The sequence below is a fragment of the Tamandua tetradactyla genome, chromosome 9 (genome assembly GCF_023851605.1).
Source record: "Tamandua tetradactyla isolate mTamTet1 chromosome 9, mTamTet1.pri, whole genome shotgun sequence".
NCBI classification, from domain to species: domain Eukaryota; kingdom Metazoa; phylum Chordata; class Mammalia; order Pilosa; family Myrmecophagidae; genus Tamandua; species Tamandua tetradactyla.
This window is the reverse complement of record NC_135335.1, coordinates 26,382,594-26,396,090: the sequence shown is the minus strand read 5'-3', so window position 1 is coordinate 26,396,090 and position 13,497 is coordinate 26,382,594. Positions and strand designations below refer to the sequence as shown.

At 33.5% G+C, this 13,497-nt stretch overlaps 1 pseudogene; it reads right to left on the bottom strand.

Annotated features, from left to right (window-relative positions):
- Nucleotides 1-4,016: 4,016 nt before the first annotated feature.
- LOC143645641 (developmental pluripotency-associated protein 2 pseudogene) lies at nt 4,017-10,039 on the bottom strand (annotated as a pseudogene).
- Nucleotides 10,040-13,497: the final 3,458 nt, after the last annotated feature.

Sequence of the window (13,497 nt, the reverse complement as noted above, 5' to 3'; positions counted from 1 at the left end):
ATGGTGTTGTTCATAACAATCCTTTGGTATCTTTAAATGTCCATTGTTCCTCTTATATTAGTAATTTTGTGTCTTCTCTTTTTTTATTTTTGGTTTAGGCTTAGCTAAACATTTATCAATTTCATTGATATTTTTAAAGAACCAGTTCAAAAAAATTCTCTATTATTTTCCTGTTTTTGATTTCATTTATTTCCACACCAATGTTCATTTTCTTTTGCTTCCTTTGGACTTAGTTTTCAATTTTTTTTTCCAGTTTCCTAAGATAGAAGCATAGATTACTGATTTTAGACATTTTCTTTTTTTTTCACATATGCACCTAATGTTATATATTTCCCTATATATATAGCTTTAATGCATATACAAAATACTTATTTCAGTTGTTTCTTATTTCTATTACTTCTGCTTTCATTTAACATTTTGAATAGGTTGTGTTTCACATGTTGACAAACTTCATTATCTTATAATGAATGAATTTGTCTCCTCTGAGAAATATTTTGCACAGGTTGTGCCTTTTTGCTCCTATTGCTCCTCAAGATATTGTTAGTAATTATTTTTATTCACTTATTTATTGTATAAGTTATGGGTAAGAGGACCTTTAAATTCCACTTATATGGTCATTTTTTCTGCTCTTTTATCTTCCTTGCATTCAACTGAAAACTTCAATGATGGAAAATGGAAAATGGAAAATATATTTAATTTAAGATTAATAATGTTTCATTTTCTTAAACATTTTACATATTTTTAAAATTAATTTATGTTCCATCTTGAGAATTTATATAATTTATGTTCACTATATTTTCTTTATTTTTTTCTGAGATTACCATGTTTAATCCTCTGATCTCAATATGCATTTTACTTTCATGTTCATATTTCTTTGCTGTTTCCCACTTACATATATAGGTTACAGAAAATAGGCAATATAGGTATAGATATCAACCTATTATAGATGTGCATGATTTAGATATAGGTGTATAGATGATATATTAATTTGATACAAACATGGTATGGATATAGGTATAATTATAGATATAGATATACCTTTATTAAAATTAATGTTTTCATTTTGAGATATTGTATCCACTACCACACTTAAGGAATAGAGGAGTTCCAACAACAATGAATCACTCATATTGCCCTTTTATAACCATATATATGACCACTCACTCACATTCCGAAACCTAAGGTATGGTGATCACTAACTTAGTCACTTTTTATAATTTTTTCTTTTAAAAAATATTAAATAATGGAATGAGGCAGTATGTAACTTTTAGGATTGACTTTTTGTCATTCAACCTGATTATCTGAAATTCATCCAAGGTGTAGCAGATGTCAATAATTTGCTCTTTTTTACAGCTGAAGGATATTTTATTATATGCAGGTATTACAGATTATCTAAACATTCACCCACTGAAATACATCAAGGTGATTCCCAAATTTTGGCTGTTATGAATAAATCTTCTAGAGCTATTTAGGCATTTGTATTGTGAACCTAAGTTTATTTATTCCTTCCCATTTGTAGGTCATTTATTATATATTCTTGCCCATTACCATGGCTTTAACTTCCTGCATCATGTTGAATAGGGTGTGTTGACAAGAGATATCCTGGCCTTGGTCCTCATCACTGGCAATCAGTGGGGAGAGCCATCAATCATTCACTGTTATGTATGATGTTATCAGTTCGCTATTTCTGTAGATGCATTTCATAAAGCAGAAGAAAGTCCCTGAACAACAAATTAGCTGAGAATCTTTATTGGGAATTGGTGTTGCATTTTAGTCAAAGAGTTTTCTGTGTCAATTAATATAGCTCTTATGAACTTTGTTTTTAGGAATTCTTCCCTTGATCAGAGTGTTTACATCTTCTAGCAAATTGCTAGATTCAATTTACCAATAGGTGTTTTTTTTTTTTTTGGTATGTAATGCATGAGGCATATTGGTTTATAGTTGTTTTGCTAGATTGTTTAGTGTGTATCTGTGTGTGTATTTGTGATATTTTTCTACATCTGGCTTTAGTGTCCTAATAGAGACATAAAATAGATGGGTAAGTATTATTTCTTCCTAATCTCTAGAGAAAATGGTGTAAAATTTCTGCTAGCTATTCTTTAAATATTTTGAAAATTTCTGTCAAAAATATGCACTAGGAGATTTATTTTAGGACATTTAAGAAGATAATACTAATTTATTTTTAATGGTGAAACTTCTCAAATTGTGTATTTCTACTTGGTTGAGGTTTGGTAGTTTGTTCCTTTCAAGAAGCTGGGTCATTTCTTATGTTGTCGATTTTAAGGCATTAAGTTACTGTTAGGACTTCCTTATTATCTTTACATATATATGTTATTTAAAAATTATTATTACTTTAATTCTACAAGTGAACACTTTCATTTTCCCCCTTATTCTTTATTCTGTGTGTCTTTTTTGCCTTCTCTGTCAGTTTGAATCTCTTGTGTACCCCAAAAAAGCCATGCCCTTTAATCCTCATTCAATATTGCTTCATGGGAGCTTTTTGATTATCCATTGAGATGTGACCCACCCAGTCATATACAGTAACTTTTGATTAGATAGTTTCCAAAGAGATATGTCTTCACCCATTCAAAGTAGGGCTGCTTACTGGAGCTCTTTAAGTGGGAACCATTTCAGAAAAAGCTTAAGAGCCACAAGAGCCCATGCAATCAGAGAACTTTGCATATGAAGAAGTAAAATGCCCTGAGGGGATCTTCATGAAATGAGAAAGCCAGCAGTCTTTGCAATGTGTCCTTCTAGCAGAGAGAGAAACCCCAAACTTCATCAGCCCTTCTTAGGGGAAGGTAATCATTCATTGGTGCCTTAATTTGGACATTTTCATGGTCTTCAAACTGTAAACTTGCAACATAATAAATTTTCCTTTTCAAAAGCCATTTTGCTTCTGGTATATCACATTCTAACAATTTTCAAACTAGAACACATTTCCAGATATTTATTATTTTATCGTATGTGATGAAGAAGCAGCTTTTTACTTCATCTCTTTTTCCTATGGATTTGCTTCTTTCAATTTCGTTTAGATTTGTACATTTTACTTTTTTCCTGTCCCTGATCATTTGAGTTATATTTGGTTCTTCCTTTGATCTAGTTTCTTGAAGTGGAAATTTATCTTATTTATTTGATAATCATCCTTTTTATTAATGCAACCATTGTGGAGACAATTGGTATGTGTGTCATTGGAGCACAAGTTCAGGAACAACAAACATTCCCAGCAAATGTCCACATTATACTTATGCAACACAAAGTGTACAAAAAAAAAAGAGCAGAAGTTCTTTCATGGCTGATTTTGCCAAGGAGTCCAACTGTTCAGATCAGTGTTGGTGGATGGCAGTGCCACCTGCCCACATTCCTTTGGAGATAAAGGCCCAGTGCTTCCCAAGGGTTGGATTCTTGTTCACCCCATGGGAATTGGGGGCCTGCCACTAAGAAAAAGCATGTAGCAAGCAAACTTAGTGCAGAGTTTCTGACCTGACAAGAAGCCAGAGTTACTTGTCCCCAGTCTTGGGCCCAAGGTACAGCAAAGCCATTCCAATTCTGGGTAGCTTATTTTTCATACTTGAGACTTAATTCCTCCAGTCTGCAAAATGAAAACATTAAAAAATGTCTGCATGCAAACATGCAAGAGGGGAAGAGGTTGGGGTAGACAATGGTAGGAGATGGCTGCCCAGTGCGTTGGTGACTTTTTTGGCACCACTAATGCCATAAATATCACTTTTTTTTTCCATTTGCACAAATTTTATTTAACAAATCCACGTGTAGAAATTTCATTGTACAAATGCACACACACAATATGATTGAACAAGGCTAACTGTGTGAATATTACAATAAGAAATATTTCATAATATATCCAAGTAGTTTTTAAATTATTGTGGATATACCCACATACAGATTTTTTAAGATAGCAAAAACATATTCTATATAGCTATACACAGAATGTTAAAATATTTATGGATACATTTCCTGTACTTGAGCTCTCCTCTAACAGTAATTTCTATGGAACCAACACATGGAGAAAATTTTAATTGACGTGAACAGGATTACCTTTTACTAAACCCAATTCATAAAAAGTAGCAGTAGCAGTCACTTTTTGATAAACCCAAAAATGTTCATTCACATTTTTACTCAAAAAAGCAAGCAGCATTGAGGATGTTTAGGACACAGCACATTAATCATCTGGATGCAAGCCAATTTAGCTACGGACTCTCAGTCATTTGTTGTTTACTAAAACATTGCCCTTCCAAAAATAGAGATGGTGGTGTGTTCAAAGCAGATCGCTTCTCCTTCCCAATTAAAATTAATCTTTTCATTAACTTCTTGTTCCTCTTCACACATTCTGGGCACAACATATTGTCTTCTACGTCCACTGATGCAAAAGTGCAGGCTGGTAACAGAAAGAGAGAGATCATCCTCTTGGGAGTGTCAGGTACCCAGGCCTGACCTGCATGGAACTGTAGGCGAACCCAACCCTTTGTGTCTGCAGGAAGAACTCTGCCATGGACCACACACCATCTGACACCTGAGGCTTGCAGCAAAAAGGTCTCAACAGAAGTAGGTATGGGACATGAATTCGCAGTCTTAGGCTGAACTGCTCTTGCAGCAATTCTTGTCCACGATGCTAACATTGCCTCCTGAGCAGAAGTTATTACTTCAATTTTTTTAGTCATTTCTTCTTTCTCCTTTTTCTGACCCTTTCCTGTCTTGGTCATTGTCTTGCAATTCTTCGAACGTGACTCCAGCTTGGCCTTCCGCGGTGTGTCAGGAATATCCTGTTTTTGCTCAGGGTAAGCATGTTGCTGGAGTCTCAGATAAACCTCTATTTTCGGGCCATCGGTACTCAAATTAAAATTCTGGCACCACTTCCGCAAAGTGTCCCGGTGTACCTTATTAATTGGAGGCAAAATGGTTGGCAAGGGAAGTGCTGGTACTGTAGGTTTTGAGCAAGCTTTGGATTGAGGAAGAGGAACTTTATCCCTTTTCCTAGACTTCTTTGGTTTAACTTCTGCAGTAGAAGTACTTGGTTCCATTTGATGGTCTTCTTGAAGTTCCTCTTTTATTGGAACTAAAGTGATTATCACATGTTCCTCATCTACTTCCTCCTCAGAGACATTCTTTGCTCTCAAACCCAAGGGTGAAGAAACTCCATCCTGGCCCTATTGTAACAAAGCCCATAAATATCACTTTTAACACTACTTAAGGGTGTCTAAAATTTATGTGCCCTATTTTATTTTTCATTTGATTTAATGTACTTTCAAATTTCTTTAGAGCTCCTATTACCTATGGGTAACAAGTGAATGTGTAGTTCAGTTAACAAATGTTTAGAGATTTTCTTGTTGTATTTCTAATAGTGATTTCTAGTTCAATTTCATTATGCTCAGAGAACATACTCTGTAAGTTCCCAATTAAAATTTTGAGGAGTGTGTTATGATTTAGTATATGCTTTATCATGATCAATGTTCCATGCGCCCATAAAAGAACAAATATTTTGCTCTTGATTCCTTTAATAGTCCATAAAATCCAATTAGATTCTATTGGTTGATGTAGCTGTTGAGTTCTATATCCTTGCTGATGATTCTATTAATTTTGAGAGATGCTGATTTATTTACCCAAACTAGTGTATTTTCTCTTCCTCTTTTCAGGTCTACCATTTTTCTTCACTTTGCAGCTTTGTTGTTTGAGGTGAAAATAGTTAGGACAGTTAAGTCCTCCTGATGGATTGACCATTTTATAAATTTATATTTTCCTTCTCTATCCTGGTAATTTTCTTTGCAATGATGTCTATTATATCTGATATTAACAAGATACATGATTTCTTTTATAGTGTTTTCATGGTATATATTGGATCTATCTTTTACTTTAAGCATGCCTACATAATTAAATTTTAGTGAGTTTTTGCAGAGGACATAAAGTTGTTTCTTGTTTTAAATCCACTCTATTGTCTTTTTTTAAAAACTCTTTCCTTAACTGCAAACTTTATTGGGATTTATTCATATACCGTGTAATCTAAAGTATATAATCTACATTTCAAAGTGTCATCACCGGTTGTTAAATCATCACATGCAATTTTATACTATCTTGATTACTCCAAAAATAAAAAGAAGAGAAGGACATAAAAAGAAAACCCAGAACAACTCATGAACCTTATCTCACCCTATTATTAACTCCTAATGTTGGTGAGGTACACTTGTTATTGTTGATGAAGGGATATTAATATATACTATTATCTATAGTCCATAGTTGTAATAGATAGTTTTTCCTGTATACTAATCTTATATTAACTATTTGTAAGTTTCACACATTTGTACTTGTTGAGGAAATAACATACATTTGTAGTGTTAATCATATACAACATCTGTCTAAAGATTCACTATATTATACAATCCCATATTTGAACCTCTAGCTTTCCTTCTGGTGACATACATAACTCTAAATAGCCCCTTTCAACCCAATTCACATACAACTCAGCACTATTACTTATTATCTCAATAATGAGCAACCCTCACCTCTATTTCCAAACATTTCCAAATATTTAAGTTCAACCTCATTGAGTATTATAAATATATTTTTTTCAAAAACCACTCCTTATTCTCTAGCTTCAATCAATCTCTTGGTAAACTATATTCTATGTCTTATAACTATGAGTTATCACATTTTAGTTCATATTAGTGAAATCATTTAATATCTGACCTTCTGTGTTTGACTTATTCCATTCAACATTAAGTCCTCAGGTTTCATCCATGTTGTCATGGATTTCATTCCTTCTTATACTGAGTGATATTCCATTATATGTATATGCCACATTTTGTTTATCCATTCATCAGTTGATGGACATATGAGGTGTTTTCACCTTTTAGCAATTGTGAATATTGCTGTTATGAACCTCAGCATGCAAAAGTCTGCTTATGTCCCAACTTTTGAAACGTCTATGTATATACTGAGTAGTGGAATTGCTGGGTCATAAGGTAAGCCAATATTTAGATTTCTGAGGAAATGCCAAACTGTCTTCCACAGTGCCTGTATCATTTTACATCCCAACCAGCAGTGAATGTATTCCCACTTCTTCACATCCTCTCCAACAAGTGTAGTTTCCTCTTTGCTTAATAGTAGTCATTATAGGTGTGAGATGATATCTCATTATGGTTTTACTTCACATTTCCCTAATTGTTAAGAAACAGGAGCATCTTTTCATGTGTTTTTAGTCATTTGTATTTCTTTTTTGGAGAAATGTGTATTCAGGTCTTCTGCCCATTTTATAACTGAGTGTGTTTTTATTGTTGAGTTGTATGATTTCTTTATATATTCTAGATATTAAACGCTTATCATACATGTGACTATCAAATTTTTTTCCCATTGATTTGGCAACCCTTACCCCCTAGGCAAAGTCCTTTGAAGCAAAGAAGTATTCAATATTGAGGAGTTTCTACTTATCTATATTTTTCTTTTGTTGCTTGGACTTTGAGTGTGAAGTCTAAAAAGATATCTCCTATCAGAAGGTATTGAAGATGTTTCCCAATATTTTCTTCTAATAGTTTCAAAGCTGTGGCTCTTATATTTAGGTCTTTGGCCCACTTTGGCTTCATTTTTGTGTGGGGTGTGAGGTACATGGCTTCTTTCATTCTTTGGATATGGATATCCAGTTACAGATTTTTCTTGGGATTTCTTTTTTAAGCTACCATTAAATAGTGTGTCGTTTAGCCTCCATGTATTTGTGAAAGTTCTGCTTTTCTAGTTATTATTGATTTCCAGTTTCATTCCATGATCAAAGAAAGTGTGTTGAATAATCTTGATCTTTTTAAATTTTATTGAGATCAGTTTTATACTCCAGCATATGATCTATCATTTCAAATGTCCCATGAGCACTTGAGAAGAATGTATATTCTTCTGCTTGGGATGCAATGATCTATTTATGCCTCTTTGACCTAATTCATTTAACAAATTATTTAACTTCTTTATTTCATTATTAATCCTCTGTCTAGATGTTCTATTTATTGAAGGGTGTAGTGCATTGAAGTACCCCAATATTATTGTAGAAATGTTTATTAGTCCCTTTTGTTTTGTCAGTGATTGTCTCTTATATTTTTAGAGCACCTTGATTAGGTGCATAAATACTTATGATTGTTATTTCTTCTTGGTGAATTTCCTCTTTTAGTAATATATAGAGTCCTTAATTGTCTCCTATAATATTTTTGCATTTAAATTCTATGTTATTTGTTATTAGTATAGTTTAGCTACCTGAACTTTCTTTTCTTTTTTTTTGGTTATTGCCTGTATGGAATATATTCTTCTACCTATTCACTTTCAAGCCATTTATACCATCATGTCTAAAATGAGTCTCTTAAAAAGCCAAAACTGAATCACATTTTTTTCCATTTTGTCAATATGTCTTTTGATTGGGAATTTAATCAAATAACATACAATGATATTATTGTAAAGGCGATCCTTATTTCAAATTTTCATCCTTAGACTTTGTCAGACCTCCTATTTTTCTCTCTTTTTATCCTTTTTGTTATCCTTATTGATAATCATCATTTTTATATTCTCCTCCAAGCCTCTCTCTCCATTCTTTTTTTATCAACCAGCAGTACTCCCATTAGTTTTTCTTGCAGGGCAGGTTTTCTGTTAAAAAATTCTCAGCATTCATTTGAATCTGTAAAAATTTTAAACTCTCCTTCACTTTTGAATGACAGTTTTGCTGGGTAAAGTATTATTGACTGGCAATTTTTATTTCTCAGAATCTCAAATATATCATATCATTCATTGCCTTCTTGCCTCTATGGTGCCTAATAAGTAGTCACCTTAGTCTTATATGGCTTCTATTTTGTGTGTTGAATTTCTTTTCTCTTGCTGCTTTCAGGATTCTCTCATCTTCAACATTTAACAGTCTGATAAATATTTGTCTTGGAGTAGGTCTATTTCAATTTATTCTATTTGGAGTACCTTGGATTTCTTTGTTCTGCATATTTAAGTCTTTTGAAAGGTCAGTAAATTTGCTGCAATTGTCTCATCAAATAATCTTCATAGCCATTTACATTTTTTTTCTCCTACTGGGACACCTATAATTGTTATATTTGTGTGCCTTCTGTCGTCAGTTCCTTTTCCTGGGAACTAATTCAAATTTTTCCATTTTTACTTCATTTTTTTCTTGTGTGTGTTCAAATTTCGTTGCTCTGTCCTAATTCATTCACTGTTAATTCTTTCTCTAATTTGCTGTAGTGTGTTTGTAATATATATACTAAATATACACATATATATATTGGGGGGAAGGTGTCATGGGAAGGCTCCAGGAATCAAACCCAAGTCTCTGGCATGGCAGGCAAGGATTCTGTCACTGAGCTAACATTGCACTGCCCTGTCTCTAGTATATTTTAAATTTGAGCTATGGTAGATTTCATTTCTGAAAATACTGCTATTTCACTCTTTGTTTTCAAAGTATTTTTTACTCTCTCCCAGTTGTCTTCTTGATATCCTTTGTCTCTTTACCTAACTCACAGAATTTATTTAGGAGATTTGTTTGAATATCTTTAACCCCAAATTCTGTCTCTTCTGACATTTTAATTTTATCAGATGGCTTGGCCATGTCTTCTTGTCTCTTCATTATGCCTTGTCATTTTTTTCCTGTTTTCTTGGCATCTGATTATCTTCATGAGATTATTTTGAAAGTGAATTTCCCTTATTTGTCAAGATTTTGTTATAACTTGAGTTTGCATTGAAGGTCTCATTTGGCACTTGGTGTCCGTATTTCCTATCTCCCAAACAAACCAGGGTTGGGGTGCCATGCTGTGGATGCAACCACTTCTGGAAAGATGTTAGAGGCTGAGCAAGAAAAGCAGCTTGCCATATTTCACTTTCCCAGTCTTCCCAGCAGATGGTACTCTTGAGCACCTATTCTCCACAACTCCACCTCTCTCCATCTGCAGCAGCTAGCTGGGCAGCCTGTTGACAAGGTCAGAGTCCAGCACAGGCTGCAGAAACCAGAGTATCATTGTCTCTCACCACCTATTCTTTCTGAACTAACCTGTATCTCCATGGTTTCCCAAGGTGAGGCATCCCTGTTTCTCACAGGTCAGGGTGTGCTGGAAGCAGTCACCTCCAGGGGTGGGGGATGGATAATGTGTACTCAGTAAAGATTCCACTTCTGGACACAATAGATCTCATGATTCCCTTAATCCTTTGAGGAAAGACTTTGCCTTGCTGGACTGAGAGGTTCATCTTCATCAATCAGCAGCTGGCCCAAGAATGTGTTGTGTTTTGCCAACTGGCAAGACCCAGGGCAGTATACACAAGCCAGTCTCAGTGGTGGGGAAAGGACACCCAGCATTGCAAGGCATTTCCTTCCCTCATCCACCTCTCTGCTTATGTATGCAGCCAAGCTGTGTGTGCCCTGATCACCTGTGCAGAAAGGATACTGCCTGCAGGACCAAGAGGTTCTCCTTAATTGGCCATCTGTTAGCTCAGTATTGCTCTGCGTACTGAGGGGAGAGTTTATCATTCTCCCCCAAATCTGGGCACCTACATCTGCCATCCTCAAGATTGTTTTTAGATACTGGGCACCTTGGCAGAATCTTTGTATGAGAATATAATGAGTCTGCTTTCTCCTGGGATCTCATGTTGAAAGTCTCTAGGCTCCAGGACTCTGGGGGTTGACTACCTCTGCTGGCAGTTAAAGTAGGTGTGTGCTATTTTTTGGCTGCCTACTCCAACCGGTTACAGTCACAGGCCTCAAGGGAGGTCATGATTGAGTACTTTTACCTCCATTTGTCAATTGTAGCTTCTATTCTTTCTCATCCAGCTATTCCTTACATATTGCAAAGGAATTTCTCTGGTGACCCAAGCCACAGAACCACTGTTTTGGATACATTTTGCATGTTCTCTAGGTTGTCTAGTGGTGGGAGAGTGAGTTTTCCCTGTCCTCAATTCTGTATCTTTTTGAAGTTGTTGATGTATTTAATTAATGTTTTTAGACCATTTACATTTCATATATTTATTTAGATGATTGGGCTTAAGTCCACTGTTTTACGTCTCATTTTGTCATGCTCTGTCTTTTATTCATTTCTTTTCTATTGTCTTCCTTAGGTTTACTTAAACTGGTCCTATAATTCCACTTTGATTCTATGAAGTGTTTTTGCATATCTCTGTTCTAGTGTTTGCTTTAACTTTATATTTTATATAAATAATATAACATATTCAAATGATGTTGATATTTTAATAAAGTAAGGCATAGTTATCTTACACCCAGTACATCATTTTAGCTTCCCTATTTAAAATATAGTTAAGTAAAATATTTCCCTACAGTCTTTGAGATGCACATCAAAGAGTACTATAATTTTTCTTCAAATATCAAACACATTATTTTGATATTTAATGATATCTTATTCATGAGGAGAAGAAAATTGTATTCTTTTACCAAAGGTTTTATTTTCTCCGGTTTTGTTTCCTTCTTCCTGATGTTTGAAAATTCCTTATTTGATTTTTTGTTTCTGTTTATATACTTTCCTTTAGCCATTAATGTACGATAGGCCTGCTAGTAACACATTATATTAGTCTTCCTTCATATGAAAATATTTTTCTCTTTATTTCTGAAAGATATTTTTACTTGATATGGGATACTGGGTTGACAATTATTTTCTGATGTCATTTGTCAATATTGTGCCACTTTCTTCTGTCCTCCAAGGTTTCTAAGGAGAAATTCAGTATCGTTTCTATTATTTTATACCTACAAGAAAAGTGCAATTTCTTTCTTCTTTCTCCAAAATATATATTTTTTAATTTTGAGAATGTGTAAAAATTGTGAGTGTATTAGAGTGGGTTTATTTGTATTTATCCTCTTTGCTGTTTACTTCTTTTATCTGTTGTTTTCTATATGTTTAGAAACTCTAGAAATTTTTTGTCAATACCTATTCAAATAGTTACTCAGCACATCTTTTTCTACTCTCCCTACAAGACTCTATAATATGAATATTATACTTTTCATTAGAGTTCAAAAGAACTTGGGCCTTAATAAATTTTTTCACCCTTTTTCTCCCCTGTTGTTCATATTTGGTCATTTCTATTACTTTATCACATTCACCAATTCTTCACACTGTCCCCTCCCTTTTTTCCAATTGACAATCTACTGAGATTTCAGTTTGGTTATTATATGTTTATGTAGTAAATTTACATTTGGTTCTCCCTTATAGCTTTTATTTATTTGCTGAATATTTATTTTTATGAGCTGAGATTATCTATTTTTAATATATATGAATCATGTTCATTGTATAAATTATATATGACTTAGAATTTCTAGACAGTGAATTTAAATCAATTATGATTACTGTGTTAAGGCATACAATGGGAAAAGTAAATAAAAGAAAGTTCAGATTGACAAACACAGAGAATGAAAATCTAATAAAGAATAATCCAAGGTAATGTTAAAAATAAGAAAACATTATACAGGCAGGCCATGGTGGTTCAGCAGGCAAGAATGCTTGCCTGCCATGCCAGAGGACCCAGGTTCGATTCCTGGTGCCTGCCCATGTAAAAAAAAAAAAAGGAAAAAGAAAACATTATACAGAAATGAAGAATGCCTTTGATTAATACAACAGAACATTGAAATGCCTACTAAAATCATCAGTAATATAGAGGATATATCAATAGAATTTCCCCACATTGAAATTCAAAGAGAAAAGGAGTTTTAAAATTTATACTTTCCTTATAATTTTTGTCTGTAAACCTTCAAATTCTCTAATAATTGTATAAGAAGGAACAGCATACTATAAAAAGTTCAACTAAACTTTTTATATACAAACTTCAGAAAATTGAAAAGAAAAAACTTTGAAATAACCAGAGGGAGGAGAAAAAAACTTCATTATAGATGAACAATGATAAGAATTATGCTTGATTTGTTACAGACAATTCCAGGAAAATGAGGATGAGTAAATTATTTAAATATTTGAAGTGTTGAAGGTAACCAGACAAACCATCAAAAACAAGACACTAGAATGTTATATTCAGTGAAACAAACCCTAGTGGTGAAAGATAAATAAAAATATTTTCAAGCAAATGAAAATTGAGTAAATTCACTCTGAGCAGTTATACTCTATAAAAATGTCAACAATTTCTACAGAGACAAGGGAAATGATAGAGGTGAGAAATTGAATCTACCTATAAAGATGAAGAGAATCAGAAAAGCAATGAATAAAGGTAGAAAATAATTATTTATCTTACCATTAAATGCAATGAAAGATAAATATTTGTTTAAAGCAATGATACTAATGATATATTGATCACTACAGCATGATGACAAGAAGAATGTAGTATGTCATTTTCAAAGGGATGGAAGGGAGAAATTAGAAATGCTCTGTTTCAAGATATCTGTATTATCTTTGAAGGGGTATAAGTATACTTCAAAGTGGACACAGATTAGTTGTAAATGTACATTTAAAACCATAAAGCAGGATTTTTGTTTTTATAAGGTTTGATTGATATGCTAAGAGAGGGGAGAAAATA